The sequence below is a fragment of the Apteryx mantelli genome, chromosome 2 (assembly GCF_036417845.1).
Source record: "Apteryx mantelli isolate bAptMan1 chromosome 2, bAptMan1.hap1, whole genome shotgun sequence".
Lineage (NCBI taxonomy): Eukaryota > Metazoa > Chordata > Aves > Apterygiformes > Apterygidae > Apteryx > Apteryx mantelli.
Window position 1 is genome coordinate 91252210 of NC_089979.1, and position 17722 is coordinate 91269931.

Consider the following 17722-nt stretch of genomic DNA (forward strand, 5'->3'; position numbering starts at 1 on the left):
CTAAAGTTCAATAAAAGACCAGGAACAATCTTGTGGAAATCTTGACAAAGGAGGCCATGAGAAAAATGAATAATTAAATGGACTGTGTGCAGAGAATTCTGTAAAAGATACATTTTAGAATCATTCTAAGGTAGTCTTGGTCAGTCTCTGCCAGATTACTTAAATTAGTCCACAGTTGTCTCTGAATAGTGCTGCTCTATCAGGCTCATTTTATAGGCTGATGATCAATAAATGAGCACTTAATTCATAGATCTCAATAAAGTGGCTATTTTGCAGGTGAGATAATTAAAGCACAGACGTGAGGGAGTTATGCAATGAGCTGGGAGTAGTGGTAAGAGAAGGAGGACAAAGTTCTCTTGATTCTCAAAATAATGCACTGGCTATTGGGCTGTGAATTTTTATAGCAACTGTCTCTTCTGCAAGACTTATGTGAACCATGAAGGGAAAAGGTTTTTCTAAAAACCCAGAGTTCCCTCCTGACTCCTCCCCACGTTGTCTCATCTTCACTCAAAGGGAATCAAAGTCCTGATGATGTTTTCAAATCCCCTGCTGTTTGTCTCAGCTGAGGAACAAAAGCAATGTGATATTAATTATGAGTCTAGTTGTGCATCTTGGATTTAAAATTCAGAATATCACATACTTTCAGACATTATCTTGGTGGATTGCTGCAAGTTTAGAAAGAGAAATTGTTTGTGGTAAATTTGGCTACTCCTTCACAAAAAATCCAGCGTACAGTTTCCAGAAAACTGTGCCATAGGGGTTTCCTGAGCTATTTTTTTGTGTTTCACTGTTCACAAGGGAATTTTCTTCCATTAATTTACCTAATCCTTTTCTGAAAATTTTGTAATATTCTACAAAATCCTGTGATAACTAGGCTGCTTGATTGCACTCTATATTGAAAGAATATTTAGTCATGTTTGTTTTAAACCTGATGCCTGATGTTTTTCATCTGATGTCCCTTATCAATTCTAGTATGGGGAGCAGTGAGTAAATCACTCCCTATTCACCTCCTTCATGCTGCTCTTCATTTTATCAACTTCTGTTATACACCTTCCATAACTCCTTTTCCTGTCTAAAGTATCTGATTCTGTTTGGTCATTTTTTTCACACAGAGATGTAGTTCTTGACATTTTTTAGTCTTCTTTTTCTAATAATAGTGTATTTGTGAAATGCAGAAGAGCAGCAAGCTCTGGAGTTGAGCCCATAACTGATATATATGGTGGCATAATGATGATATCAGTCTTGTTCTCTGCCTACTTCCTAATATTCCATTGTCCTTCTGATCCCCATGGAGTGCTTTGCTATTTGTTTCCACAGAGCTATCTACAGTGAGTGTTAGACCTCTTTCTTGAGTGTAGTCAACTTATTTGTTACTGTGTGTGTAGTCGGGGTTGTTCATTCCATGTACTTATCATTTATCATTGCCTTAATACTAAGGGCAGCAATGATGTGTCAAGCACTGGAGTTGAAGGTGAGGTGCATCATGGTAACAAGAAAATATAAAACAGTAATAGTAGGAGGTAAATTTCAGTAAGCTAAGGGTGATGTGTCATCACTCTTGATTTGGAAGACTCTAGTGATTTGATAAGGCCGAGCAAGTGTCACGTCTCACAGGTTGTCTTTACTAAGAGAGCTTATTATTGCCAAGGACTAGAGTAACGTCACATACTAGGAAATGGGAGAAAGATGTTTTCAAGATAAACTTGTATTTTATCACAGTTCTTGGAAACTGTGTGTTTGTGCTACTTCCCTGTGGCTGACTCATGGGGATTGTATTATGTGCCTAGACATAGGTGTCTAGTGCCACGTCTTGTGACATCTTGCTTAACCTCCAGCTCCCTGACTAGGAAATCCCCCACAGAGCCTATGTTACACTTACCCTGATTTGCCTAGAAATTGGGAGTGTCAAAAGCAGTGCTTCCTTCAAGTCTCTGTGAATGTCTGTGGCTACTGAATGATTATAATTGGAAACTTGGAAAAGATTCATTGAAACCCTGCTTACTTTCTATTAATAAGCAATTAAGATACCATTAGAAAAATTATTGTGACTGAAGCCGCCTTAATCCTATCTAACAACTTCATCTGTAACAGAGTATGTTTTCCAAACACAAAGATTGTGTCAGAGCAGTCTTTTTTTTTGTATCAGTCTTTGCACAGCACATGCCACTCAATGGTTTGTGTAATATCAAGTAACAGAAAGAATCTGGGTTACTCTGGTCTAAATTCTAAAGATAATTTGTTTGGCAAAGGGTGGAGAAAGGGGGCTTATAAGAAGAAGACTATTGCACTGTTTGATTGCAGGAGCTGGCTGAAGGGTGAGTAGCAGGATTCCATTTAAAGTTACTCCTTGTCAGAGTGTTAATGCACAACTCCTGAATACAGCATTAACTTGCCTTTTTATACAAACTTCCCTTTAAGGATCTTGAGAATTTCAGGAAGTGAATAGTCTTTCAAATGTAGGTGTTGAAAGATAAGTATCCAAAACAAATGTTTTTTTCCTGGGATCTCCAGTACCCTTGAGAATTAGGCATGAATTACAAGACCCCTTTTACAGAAGAGAAAGCTGGAGTACTGAGACATTCAGGCTACCAGGAAACCTGTTGCAAAACCAGAGTGACAAATAGCTGTCATTCCAAATTTATGCGTGTGTGCAATCTAGGATAACTTTTAAGATTGGCATTAACAAAAAAAGATAGAATAACACTTAATTATTACAGGGCCTTAATTTTCTCTTACAGGTGTTGATAAGTAACTTCTAAATTATAATTCTAGGACATTTCTTTATTCTATCCTTACTCCTTTGTAACTTTCAAGCTGCTCAGTGCAGAGGAGGTGGAAGAGAAATGATTTTCTCTTACTGTGTCAGCAAAGCAAATTCTGACAGGTGTCGGTCTCATATAAGTAATTTATTACTAGAAGTACAACTGAATAAAAGAATCATTCTAAAATAAAAGTGACATCTATCAGAGCTTCATGTCAGCAATGAAAATAATGTGTATGCTTTCCTTTGGTAGCACAGCTTTGTATATATAAATGCTTGCTTTTGCAACTATCAACAAAATCTGACAGGGAACAAACTTATAATGTTATTAACAGAATGCTGCTTCAAGAACATCTGACAGGTTTGCTGAAAGGATACTTTTTAAAAAGTAGTCTTATAAATGACTGATTAACTTCTCAAACAAACATTAGAAAACTCTTATAGAAAGCATGATCTATGCCACAAATGGCAACATACTGTAAAAAATATAGGAGGAAAAAAACAAAAGAAATTGGAGTCAGCAAATGATAAGGAATATGAAATTGATATGATATATAAAATTATCTAAGGGCCTGAAAAGAGGGGAGGTTATGGTGTGATAAGATGCAAACAAGCAAAATTAAGATAATTAATCCAAAAATATAGAGTTAAGAGTAACTCTTCCTGCAGTTACAGAATTAACCTGCATACAGCAAAATGCTAGAAGTAAATAGAGAGGCAGATACAATGCATTTTATTTATGATAGTTGCTTGATACATGGATTCTTTAAATGAAATTTAAAGGTTGCTATTGGGAAGAATTATAAATTTATAAATAAACTTTAGAAAAATAGAGGTCTTTCAAGCAGCTAATGACTTCTCTTCTATATCCTATGGAAAGTATTAGAATTCAGTATATTTGTTACACAATTTAATAACTTTATTTTATATTAGGGCCAGTTTTGAAGGAAAATTTGGTTTAGTAAGTCAGACAAGAATATTTTGCTTTCTCCTCCACCCATACCACCAATTTAAAAATAGGAAATAAGTCTGAAAAATTTCTAAAGAGCTGGGAGCTTAAATTAGTTTTAAGCATATATATTTGCTTATATTCCTCCTGAGAGCTTGCCTCAGAGGTCTGCCCCAAACTAATGCTTCTTTCTTCTCAAGTAATCAACCTAGTTGAGGAGCAGAAGACAATTCTTCTAAAGAGGAGTGAGATGACAGTTTTCAAAATCTGATAGTATGCTCATGGTCTATGTGAAAAGGCATACCCAAGAGCTGTGAGAAGCCACCAATTGCCAGCCTCCAAACTGATTCCTTGAGTGATCCTTTTGTTCTAGAGTGTGTCCTGCTCCAAAGTCTTATAGGAACAGGAAGACTGGCTTTGACCTACATAGAGGTAGGTCATTAACAGCTTAGTCACTGGAAAGATGAATTTTAATGTTACTTTGAAATGCACAGGTCCCTAACGATGACAGATCGGGTTCTTCAAATCATTGCTCTGAAAGATGCTGGACTTGGTATTACCACTTCTGAGAGCCATAGCATCAAAGACACCATATCAAGTTACTACCCCCCCTTTTTTTTTAATACCTTATAGAAGTCACCTCCCTTTACTTTGATATTTTTACTTTGATTTTGTACTTTTGAGATACTGCTTTCTGCCAAAAACTTAATAGTTGCATTGCGCTGGGGTGTGCAATTCAACTTCAAAAAGGACACTAATGCACTGTTCTTAAATTCCTCCTCCTTGGCAGAAGTGCTCTCGGGCTTCTTGTTGGCAGTGGGAAATGGAGCCAAACTCCTTTGTGCTGTACATGCCAGTGGCAAGACAGAGCTTTTGATACTAAGCCAGACCATTGCAGACCATCCATCTACTTTACTCTCCCCACCTTCCCATCATGTCAGGGACAAACTGTTGACCTTCCATTGAGCATGACTTAATGATCTTAACTTCAAGGCAGGTTTAGTCGCTTTTGAAATCTTCACTAGACATGCTCGTTCTCAGATACTTTGGAAAAATTGGACCATGGCGCGTCTGCAAATGAAGATGTCTTTGTGGAAGTTTATTTTCTTTACTGCACATTATTTCTATTAGATTGTATTTTGCCTTAAGTACTTAGGCTACATCCATGTTGGGCCACTGTACAGGAAAGAATTCAGGAGTCCTTTTAAGCATATCAGCAGGAGCAGGCTGCCAATGTCTAGTTTTGGGCATTTGGTTGGGAGTTTCTTGAATTCCAGTTACTGTGCTTAGGATTCTTTCTGTCTTTATTTCCTATATTTTTTCCATTTTTTCCTGTATTCCCCATATTTTTTATACATTTTACTTTAACCAGTCACTGGATAAAGACCTCTCAGACTTTCTTAAACATTTGACCTGTGTGTGAAGAAAGGAAATTTGGAAATGTATAAAAAGGGTTAGGGCTGTTCTTTGTAATGGTCAACGCTTGAGACTTATGTGAAACATAAGAATCACTTGTCTCACTATCAGAATCCAAATTTACTTCACAGAAATACGTTTGCATTTGATTTTAGGCTTTAATAATCACCGTTAAATTGTAGAATACAACACATGATAAATAATGGAGTCATATCTCTTCCAATATAAAAATCTATAGTCCTAGTTTTGGTGCAGTGTGTGTCCTTATTCAGCATTGCCTGCAGAGACTGTGCTAATTAGAGAGAATGACAGCAGAAACCCACAGGAAGTCTGCTGTCTCAATGTATATACTTCCAGTGATGCCTAGGGCAATAAAATAGTGGCAGAGCCCTGTAAAATGCACATACATGAATGCCTATGCTTAGGATTTCAAGCAGAAATGGAGCTTATCTCCATTCTGGCCTCAGTCTTTACAGCTGTTGGCCATCTGGATATAAGCTAACACTATTGTGTCTGATATAAGCTGTACTTGCATATTCATATAAAGACCTGTATAGAGATTCATTAGCTCTAGTCTAGTCTATGTCTAGTTATCTGACATATTTGCTTAGCTTTCCAGAGAAAGAGAGAGAGAAATTCAAATGCACAAAATGAAGTTTTTTAAGTTTTAATAACATGGGCCTGGGCTTCTGTTGGTTGAATGGTTCTAACTAAAAAGCACAATGAAAGGTGATCCTCTAAAGAAAAGGTCTGAGACATCAAAAGACACCCTTGTAAGCAATAGAGGATACTCTTGAAGGGAAATGATATTACATTCGGAAAGATAAGACACTTCTGAGAGAAAGAAAAACTAAGTACTATGAAAGACAAAGAATTAAAACATTAGAAGAAATTTAAAGGGTAAAGTGTACTAAAGGTAGCAAAAACCCCACTTCTTGAACAACTTTTTTAAAAATTAATTCTATTTAGCTGAAGTAAAAGGATTTCAGAGACCAAAACTGAGCTGGGTTTTGTACAATCACTTTTGAAAAAAGAGCTAGAAATGAAGCTGGAGTGGAAGACCCAGGAAAATTAGGGCATTAAAATAAATGAACAGGGAAGAAAATATACATAAAATGTAATAATGATAAAAAGGTTGATTTTTTTTTTTTCTTTGATGTTTGAGAAGAGTATTTAGGATTTTTGAACAGGCTAGCAGCGGGAACAGTAGTGAGCCTCAGTAATGGATCTTCTTCGTTCTATTGAAAGGACCTTAACAGCAACCCAGTTCATTGACTCACCACTTCAGTACACTATAAATCTCTAGTGTACACAGAAACAGTACGTATATGTCCTACAGATGATTGTTTGTCAGTAGCGCGAGGACAAAAAAGGCAAGGATGGTGGTTACTGACTCAGACTGTGTCATCAGAGAAAAACGGGGAGATGGTAAACATCTGCTCTACCCAGCATAATGACAATTCTCTGGGGGTTCTGTGTGTTGCCTTCTCGCAGAAAGTTTGACTGCCAAATGAGCATGCTGTTGGGGCCCTCAGGACACCAGTAGTCCTTAATGTCCCTGACCAGCCTTACCAGGGGCCTCCACCCACACTCCCTGCCCGTGGGCCTACAGGCTCCATTTCAGCTCGGCCCTGGGCCTTCAGGTCCTGCCTGAGCTGTGTTGTACATGTGCCTATTTCCAGCGCTGTTTCTGTCCTTGTCTCCTGGTTGGACCTCAGACCTCTGCTATAGGTAGCTTGTCTCCTGGACAGACGTATGTCGTAGCCTTGTCAGCCCTGGTTCCAACATGTCTTCCCTTAGGGAGCAGCCAGACCTTGCTGCTCCCTGGCACGCACAAGCAATAGACCCATCAGCCTTCCTTGGAAAACATGCACTATCATCTGCATGACCAGGCAAATGCCCCACTTATGTATTATTATAAACTGATGTATTTAGAGTAGTGCAGATTGTGAAATATGTAAGCCTACACATATTTACAGAGTAATTAAGAAGACAAAGAAGGAGTGGGTATGCTTTTCAGGAGGTTTACTTGAACAGAAACAGGGAAGAGCTGAGCTTGAACTATTCATTGTTTAAAAGCTTACAGTCAGTCAGTTCTTGAATGAATGTTTAATTTGAAGTGTGCTTAAAACTAAGATCTTCCAGGGCAAAAAGTTAAAGAGCAGAGCAAGGGATTACTGGGAAAGCAGGCAGAGAATAGGAAAGGAAGGAGAAAGAAGCTATCACATGTCACTTTAGGGAGCTTGCTGGAATTGGAGAGTAAATGAAAAACATAGTGCAGTCCTAAATAAGTCTCCATGAAAACCCCCAAGAAGCTGAAAAGATTACATTCCTTTTAATGACTTTTTATTCCTTTGAAAAGGCTTCGTTCTTCATTACAGAGTTACATGGTGTGAGAATGAGAGACAGTGGTTATCAATTGGTGAGATACTGGAATGAGTTGCCCAGAGGTGCTGTGGAGTCTGTGATCTTGGAGATTTTGAAAACCCAGAAGAACCCAATCTAAATTTGGTGTTAACCCTGGCTTGTGTGGGAGGCTGGACTCAATGACCTCCTGAGCTCCCTTCCAACCTGAATGATTCCATGAGTCTGTTGCATCTTCTCTCTTGTGCCTAAGCAGCCAGGAGGAAAGTAGGAGGTGAGGCCTTGTGAATGTGTCCAAACGGAAGCTTCTATATGGAAATTTAACTGTTACCAAAAACAAGCAATAAACAAGGAAAAACTAGATATATACTTTTTTTGTAGCAGTTCTAATTACTGCTTGTTCTCAAATGTAAAATAAATGCAGAAATCAAGAGATTTATTGCTTAGGTTTCTTTAGCCAAATCCTAAATCCACTGCAGTCTAAAGAAGTTTTTCTTTGGATAGTTACTCTGTAAAGGCCTGCTACAGACACCTAAAAAAGTCAAAGAACAGCAGTTGTTGGAAAATTTAATAGCAGCTTTGTGTCAGTGCTGGTTGCACACCTGGCTGATAATCCCACTGCTGGAGAGAGTTGTCCCAGCTGTCCAATTATTCTTTGCTTTTACAGAGATAATTGAGCTATCAAAAGTGCTGTGCCATTAAAGCACGCAATTCGCCCAATGAAATTAGAATCACCAGACTCAAAGAACCTGAGCACAGTTTTTGTTTCTCATAGTATGTAGTTAGTGGGCCACAGTACAGAACCTGACAGACGCAAATGTGGTTCAGAAGCTCTGATAAGGATGTTAATTTGGTGTGTGCATATACATAAACACACACATACATATATATATACACACACATACGTATATATACTTATACATACATATATATACATGTAGTATATGTGTGTTGGTGTGGTGCCTACTGGAAATACGTGCTCAGCCTTGCTCCTGGTTGTAGCTGGGACATGGACCTATGGCAGCCTCACCCTGTGGGGCAACTGAATTTGGGCACCTCAGCCAGCGTATTCCTTGCTGTGTCATGTACGAGGGTCTAGACTGAGTAAGGAGTCTTGGATAGTTCCATGCCAGCTGAAATGGGTGTATCTCAGCTGGTAGAAAAATGAGGCTGATTTTTAGAAAGAGTTGACTAATCCTTTAAGTGCTTTCCATTTCAAAATGTGGGGTAGTGAAATCACATACTCTCTGGCATTAGTTCTGGATGCGTAAAAAGATTCTATTCTTTATGGCAGGTGTTAACATGTTAGAATAACCAGACCGAGAAAGAAGGGTAAGTGTAGGTCCACAATGGGTTTCGTAATTTATATTGCCGATAACAGTATTCAGATAGTTTGGTGAAGACCATCTTGATGCACCAGGATTACTTATGATGGACTGATCCAGAAATGTCCCCATATTTGTCTGGGACAAATTTCAAAAGTTTTTCCTCTCTCTCTCCTTCCATCCACCCCCTAAACAAGAATCTCCACAGTTTGTAGCTGTTATTTTGCCGGTTTACCTTTCCCTCACTGTTACTTTCCTGACTAATACCACCATCTTAATGTTTACTGTTATTGGTGAAAGTGCTGTTTGTATTTTTCAGTAGAAACATAGAATATTTCTCATCAAAATCCTATTTTCGTTCTAGAATATGTTTTGATGAAAAAGCATTGATCAGCTTCAGTTTTTCTATCTTTCTTTAAAGCATCCAGTATTGATTAGCTACTGATGCATGCGTCATGTTTGGCTCTGCAGAAGAACATCCATAGGGCAAAACCTTTTTTTCCTTCATAAAAGAGAGGTTGTTAGAACACCAGTCAAATTTGAGACAAAACTTTTGCAATTCCTTCTTGGAAATAAATAACAGAAAAGTTTGGTTATGAGTCAGAGACTGAAAGCAAGAATGGCAGACTCAAACATCAGTCTTTTTATCAAGGAAGAGGATAAGTCTTTTTCAGTCTCACTAAAAATGCATTTATTTCTCCTTTCCTCACCAGAACATGGCTGGTAAATCCAGCAGCACTCTACCAGTCATGCAAAATTACATTCATGATATGGAAGATCCTCTGCCAATAATGCTTTTTGTTTTGATGAGATTGAGATTACTGAGAGATAGGAGAGCAGAGAGAATGATTATCAAAAAGTTCAGCATTTCTCATCATACTTGCTTTTTTTTTTCCTGTTCTTTTCTAGAAAATATAGTTGCAATGACAGATGCTGATCTAGCTTCTGACACGTAATTTTACTTTGCTCCTAGCTGAGTTCTGTCCCCCCTCTCCCCCAGTTATGTACAGTTTCTTTTGGCAAAAGGAAGCACTTCAACTAGATTGAACTTTGGGATGTGTCAAAATATAAAGCCTGTGGGGCCTTCTGCATGCTTACATTGCTTTTGCAAACATGCATAATGCCAGCTGTGCAAAATGTCCCCTTCTGCCTGAGGCTGGGCAGGAAGCTGCACCCTCTCTTCCTACGCTTTAACTTGGCTATGCTAATCCATGTTTGCAATTGCCGACGGTGATTGCTGCAATATACTATATTGAAAAATAAAAGTGTTAACCAAGTCAGGAGTCCTACGGGGGAAATGGAAGTTTTCAGAGAGGTCTCTGGGCTTACCTAAATGCAAATTAAGACAGTTAGGTCCAAGGAGAGATGTGTCTTTCCCATAGCAGCTTCCTGGCTTCTATACATGTGGAAACAACGCAGTCTTGTGCAAATCTAGCTCCTTCCTCCCCCCAGGAAAGAGTATAATTCTATCAATAGATTCTGAGATATCACAAATTAGAAGGAAAGTGTTACGTATTTGCATGCTCCATAAAACCCAACAAGGAACTGTGGTCTAAACTGTGTTTGTGTTGTAATTCTGTTCCTCATACATGGTTATGAATATTCTTCCATCGCTGATATGGTTCACTGCTCCTGTCTGCTCTGTTTAACTGTGCCAGGTTGCTTGCTGGTAGGTGGATTCACCAGTTGAACAGCATAGGTGAAACCCAGAGTTGTTGATGTCTTCTTAGTCCCTCACCTTTTAAACATCATGCATTTCCTTCCCAACTCCCCCTGTGCAATTTGCTGGAGTTCCCAGCTCATTCTTATATTCCAGGTTAGGCAACAGTAAGCCATGTCCCTCTGTGTAGCAGTAAGCTTTTGAGTGGGCCTTGATAAGCTTGATGTTTTTAGCTATCTGAAGTTTTCTTTATTAACAGAATACCCCAGAATGTCCTATTGCTGTCAGTGAATGGGTTATTTATTTTACATACAATTATATCTGTATACTCCTACTTTCTCCCAAAATGCCTGAAAACCTGTGTAAACAATATTCCCACTAGGAAACACAGTCCCTGTTAAAATGGTGAGAAAAAAACACTAGGAAACAGTTAAAATCTTTCCTTGACTATTTGAAATTTTGCATGTCACCATTTTATTCGTGACCTTCACTCTTCTTTTTCTTTCATGTTGTGTGAATTAGCCATATTTTTCCCTTGCCGCTGCCAGGAAGCCAGTTGTTAGCGCCAGTGTCTAAACTAACAGCCAATTTCAGCTTACTTTTTCTCATATATAAAAGAAAGAAACCTGAACTATTGAATATCCCCATTTAGTATCTTACTCTAGCAAGTGGGTTAAAAATAGCTAAACAGGGCACATGCAGCTACTGAGGAAGCAGGTCGGGACTTCAAGACTCTGGTCAGTTTAAAGTACTGCTTTTTCTTATTCTAACCTCTGCTTATCCACTGCTTATCTTCACCTTCAGCTCCCTCCAGAATAACAATAATTTGGTTCCTCCATCTTTCATTTTCCTTCACTGTCAACTAAGGAATGATCAGGGGAAGGGAATGTGCAGCAAGGTCTTCTGCACTAACGCGGTATATTTGTTTGTGGCAAGTGATATTAAATGTATTAAAATATGCCATCCACTTAGTAATAATGTTTTGCATAGTTAATGTCTCAGGAACAACTGCTGAATAAATGACAGAGGTTAGCTGAGAAGAAGGCTTATATTGTGTGAGAATTAGGCTGTTGTTTCTTCTGAAGGCTATTAATTTTGTCTGCGTGTATTGAGGCATTTTATGTTTTTTAACCTCAAGTCCGTTTCACTTGAAATGTCTTAGAAATTACACAAATAATAGAAGGGCATATACTTTAAAGCAAAAATTGCCCCCCTGACAATCAAATATGAAGAAGCACATAGGGCAAAAAGCATCAAAATATAGTCCATTTTCAGTTTGATTGTTGTCCAGTAACAGATTTTTGTTGCTTCAGTAGACAACATGAAAGATAATCACTTTGTCTTTCTACTGAGTGAAAACAAGGGGTAGTACTGATCCAACAATTACTATGGAACTATGTTTCAAGAAATCTTTATGTTCACTAGAAGTGAAAAATGAACTGAATACCAGTGTGACCATTCTGCCTAGGAACTGTCCCTCAAATACTTACTGTTTCTTTTACCATTTTTTTTTTCTTCCCTGTGATTACTCATCGCAGATGACTGGAAGCAGGCATATGATTTAATTAAAGTGATAATACTAGTTACTATCACACCTTTTGAGCACTCAGTTGCTATCCTTGTGCCATGTTTGCATGCACACAACTCCAGAGATCTGAACTGTGTGACTGCTGTCTGAGGCTTTAGAAAGGATCTTAGGAAGTTTGACATAATGAAGACAGAACAGGAACACCAAGAGACAAATTCTTTAAAGTTTCTCTCTCATGCTCATTTCCATTTTAAAAGGACACTATTTAATTCATTGAGTCTGGGTTTCTTTCTCTTTAAAAGTTTTTGGGTTGTAAATGTGCTGGTCCTCATGTCTTGATATGGATCACAAGATCTCTTTTTCCTGCTATCTAACAAAGACACATAAAAATGGATACAAATCCTGAAATAGTGTGTGGTAATGTCAGTGCTACAGCCAGAAATATGATGATAATTTGTGTGAACATGTCTCAGTTGTGAATCTGCTAGCTCAGGTACCAATAGCTGCAAACTCTCCAAATCTGGGTAAATATTTAAGACTAAACTGCACCCATTCCTTGGTGCTGTGGTTGCATGGCTCACAACACTCAGCAGAGATAGTTTAAAGCTAGCTTGGGACTTCTACATGAGCTGCAGTCACATCTTTTATTGCTGTATAGATGAACTCTAAGGCGTTGTATCCTACCTGTCTGTATGAGCTAAAACAGAGAACATCAAGCTAAGTATTTGTTACATCTGGTTTGGCTTTTGCTTGTGTTTTAGAAGGTTAATTCCATACCAAATGAGCTGCTCTGTGACTGGTTGTCTCTGTTTTGCAAGGTTAATGGTAAAAATACTCATAAAGAAAGAACTGAAACAACAAGATCCCTGCATAAACTGTTGAACATGGGGGAAAAAAAAGGTTTATTAACAGACTGGACCAGTTATTTCTCTTAATGTGCAGCGTCCTGTGCACCATCCTACTCCCTGTCAGTGCTAAAGGTCCATATCATTGTTCTGGGGAGGGATGTATTATTTCTGTAGCATTCTTTGCTCTTCCTCCTTTACCAGCTTAATTCTTTGCCTAACACTTGTTATTAAAACAAAAATCCTTGGGAGATTGAAGATGATTCAGTGAAGGTGTTTTGCTGTTGAACTTTACCTGCTGGAGATGGCTATTTTATACTGGATTTCCTGAAATGCATATTTCTCAAATGTCACTGCTAAAATGACCTATTTCTGTTCTGCCAAAACCTTTATTGTCTTTAGATTTGCTTATTAGTTTATTTTCTCTTTGACCTTAAGCATATAGATCACTGGAAATGCAAAGTTAAAAGGGAAGACCTCTTCTACCACTATCCAGTCCACGTCTTTCCGTAAGGGAGAGAAGCTGGGTGGTTCTTCATTGTTATGCTTATATTTTTGTTGACTCTGATAAAGTCCAATATTCATACTGTGCCAAAGAAACAAGCTCTTTTGATTGTTTCCTTTGTCTGTGTGTAAGGCACAAAAGAAAGTATTTCAGCTTGCAGCTACCTAAACATGGCAATTTAGACTCAGAGTGCATATTACCTTTTAGAAATACGTTATTTGCCATGTTGCTTTAAAATAACTCCCCAGACGCAGTGTTATCAAACACTCTCTTTTACAAGATTTGCATGGTTCTTATGACAGCTTTGCTCCTCATTTCTCTTGTTCTCAGACCACAACCTTTCTGTGATGCTCCTTCTTATGCGCTCTTTCATGTTCCTTTTCTAGCTCTGTACAGACAGTGTAAACTATATTACTACCAACTTTGCATGATGATTCAGTGGAACCCTGTAATAATGAAATACTTTAGATATGGCAAAGGTACCTAATATTTCTGTAGCAGTGCCGAAATAATAAAATACAATGTATGTGAGGCAGCTTATGCCAATGTGTTCTCATGCTCTTACCCTGCTTACACTGATGTTTCTGCCCACCTTGCACTCAGGTGCCATCTACTATGGCTTCTTAAAATTTAGTTCCATAGATGCTGTTTTACCAACAACTCTCTAAAGTAGTCTGTTGTTTTCCTGCCACCTGCTTCATTCAAAATGCTTCAACTCTTGCTCCGTAACACTCCATAGTGCCATTCTGTGAACTTTCTTTGTTTCCTCTAGTACTTCTGTCAATTTTCAGCAAAACAATCATTGACTATATCTCCGCTCTATTCTTGATAGTAAAATATTTCTTGTTGCAATCCAGTACAGGTCTTTCTGACTTCTAATTGAAGGCCGTTCCCCTGAAAAATCTTCTGGAGTGAGAAGACTCCAGCCACCCCCTTTCTCATTCTAAGATGGTGATAGTTGAAATGTCTTTATGCACCAATTGCAAACCTCATTTCAAACTGAACTGTAGGTAGTGGGTCAGAAGACATATATCAAAAGTGTCTGTGTGTATGTGTGTGTACGTAATTAATGCAGAGACTTTGCATTGCTCCTGAAATCTGACTTCAGAAAAAACTTAGAAGAAAAAACAAAATAATATCCATCTCATCTCTATTCAAAATGATTAGTCAAGGTATTTGTGGATCTCTCTGTGCCCAACTTTAGTCTGGCAGCAGAGGAAGGGCCCAAGTGAAGGAGAAAACCATCACCTTCCACACACCAGGCTCAAGAAGGTAGATGTGGAATGAGAGCGTAAGAGCCAATTTTATGCAAAGCTCTGCCCCATGCCAAACAGTTGCTTTTCTTCCCTCAATATGTCCCTCTGTACTGGTGAATTTGGGCAAATTTTAAATCTGGATTGCTGTTTCCTAACCAGTGAGGAGTACACAGCTGAGCTGTGCCAGTAGAAAGAGTGAATGTAGACCAAATGCAGTCCAAAGCCAATAATTTCTACCCAGATGCTGCTGAAGCTAATGGTTGGGGATGAGATTCTAGCAGCCCACAAGAGAGTGAGAGACAACAGTATCGATCCCAGGGAAAGAAGGAGAAGGGTAAAGTAACAAAGAAGATGACAAAAAAAGCAGTGTGTATAGGCTCTGCTACAGAAGTCTGGAAATCATTATTTAACACTTTCTTGAGTGCAGGGTCCTGTTTTTGAATACAACCTTAATACACCTACTCAATAATAAGAAAGGACTATGAATAGAAATGACATGGGAATACCTGTTAAGGGCTCAGAACTTGTGTAGTTGTAATTCTGTCAAAGCGATTTCCCTGGCGTAGCAATGGAGCTGTTGCTATTATGCCAGCCCCAAGCCTACCATATGTCCTCTGCTGAATTAATATCCATGCGCACCAACACATATCCACAAGAGGGAGATTTGCCCAAGGCTGCTCCAGAGCAACCTTTCCTACACATCGCAAGTATTACAGCAGTGAGTTTTTGGCACTAGTTTGGGGGATCAGGCAGTTTTTTTCCTGCAGATCAACGGAGCTTCACATGGCATCTCTGGAGTTCTCTAAGCCTGCCAACTTGGCTGAACAATCCCAGAGCAGGGCAGGTGGCATCTCCCTGGTTTTCTTTCAGGATTCTGCAACTTCACATCATCCCTCATGATCACTCTATGAGCCATTGGTCAGCCCTGCTTGTCCTCCATTCTTTGCGTTTCTGTTTGACCATCCATTTTCTTACTGTGCTGGCCTTCGGTCAGCGCCTGTTTCCTTTCTACACTGCTACAGACCATACCTGAGCTGGGAAATGGAACTGGTGCTGCTAACTTGATTTAACATTTTTATACAATAATTGTTCATAATTGAACCCTTTCTCATGCAACTTCTTAAAATGTTTTGTCTTCATGGAATTTGTATGGAGAGGCTGTTTGGGGTAAGACAGGTCATCCTCTAAGAGACTTTTCAGGCCTCCATATAATTCAGCTCATTCAGTGCATTGCTACCATCCTGGGCTTTTTCCATCATAACAGTGATGTCCTTCCTATTTTTTTCATACAAAATAAGAAAACAAACTGACAATAAGTTGACAAATCAAGCCTTGCCAAGTCTCTGAACTTGAAAATGAGACTAACATTTCCAGCTGAATTCTGCCATCTCTGTTTTTTCCTTTGAGTATTTCTCTTTTTAAGTTTAAGTTATTGCATCATAGCACAAAAACTGTAATTGCTCACACGATGCTGATGCATCATGAGTTACAGTACATGCATACAGTCATCAGTCATGGTTTGATTTTTAAATCCCAGTGAGAACTACTTAAAAAAAAAAAAAAAACTTGAAGAAACTTGGCTCAGTGCCTTTACAGTTTTTAGTTTTCACAACTTGCTTTAGCAAGTTGGATTTTGAAAGATAAATATGTTGAAATCTATCAGTTATATTTCTTTGACTATGTTTAATGATAGCTGTACTATTTTTGTGTTCAGTCCCTAAATCTGTGGTCATTGTTTAGACAGACCTCCTTTCCTAAAAGAAAAGTGAAGTTTGTCTGTTTAGAAACCGTAGAATTGGGTCTGAAATAACTAGCCATATGTTAGTGTATCATATTTTTTTAGGGAAGCAGTCCTAGTACGCAAAAGTGAATGTTACTAACTCTACTATTACATGTTTCTGTAAAAGGGCTAGTAGGTTGCAGAACTGTAGTGGTCACTTGATGACAACTTTGCTGTCTCACAATCAATGCCAATAACATCCAAGTCAAGAAATGCTGTTTGTCAGATCTATTTTTCTTTTTCTGAAGCTTTTTATGGTGGGGCTGCTACATTGTTGCATCTTTTTGTATCTGAAAGAGCAGGCATGAGGATTCCTGGTGAGCCAGAAAGGTAATTTTTTTTTTTTTTTTTTTACAAGTCACCTAAATATTTTCTTTGTGGGCTACAGCATATCTTTGATCCAAAATGTTTCATATGTACCTAAAGATCATACTGCTGAGTAGTACCCATTAAATAAGTAATAATAGTAAATACAGCCTGGAATTAATTAGGGCAAAATTAGGTGATATTCATATACTTCATTTTTATTAACTTTTAGTTTACTTAATCTTTATAATCAAAACCAGCTGAATTTAATTTTTTCTTCCAACCAAATTTCAAATCTTCAGATGAAATTTAATCACAAGTGCTAGCTTTCACCACATATTTTTTCATCATACCACAGCCATAAATAAAACAAATGAAACTGTGTAAAACCTAAAATGAATCTTTTGAAGAGCATGTCACACAGGGCTCTGTCTTTCTTCATATCATGTACAGTAACTACACTGTGTGCTGTATTTCAGTGAAAAGCAATTATAGTATGGACATCATTGCTGTAGTTAATGCTGAATATGCAAATTACTATAACCATTTCATGGTATAGATGAGTGTAGTTAATTATTATGCTGACTGTAGCATCACATGGGCTATGCTGCAGTACAATACCCGATGACTCCATGCATTGCAAACTCAACATTTGAAAGTCTTAGTAGCGTATCTTGGTACATGTGATGTCAGTTTTAGCAAAATTCAGGTAATCCATTTAGAAGTAAATGAAGCAGGAAAAGGGAATAAATACTCACTTCTCTGGAGATCACTCCATCTGTTCACCTTAGGATAAATGTGAGTATCTTGTCTACTTCAGCTAGACACATAGCATCCCACTGGGAAATGCTAACACAAGCTTGTCTTTCTCTGACAGGAGGTTAGGAGTTAACAGGAATAAGAGAAGAGCAGCAGAAAATTACCTACAGGAAAAAACAGGGCAAATGGGGAAAAGGTGATGGGCATGCCTAATACTGTTAAATCGGGTAATATGATTGGCACTGCAAGAAAATTTATCTGCAAGTCT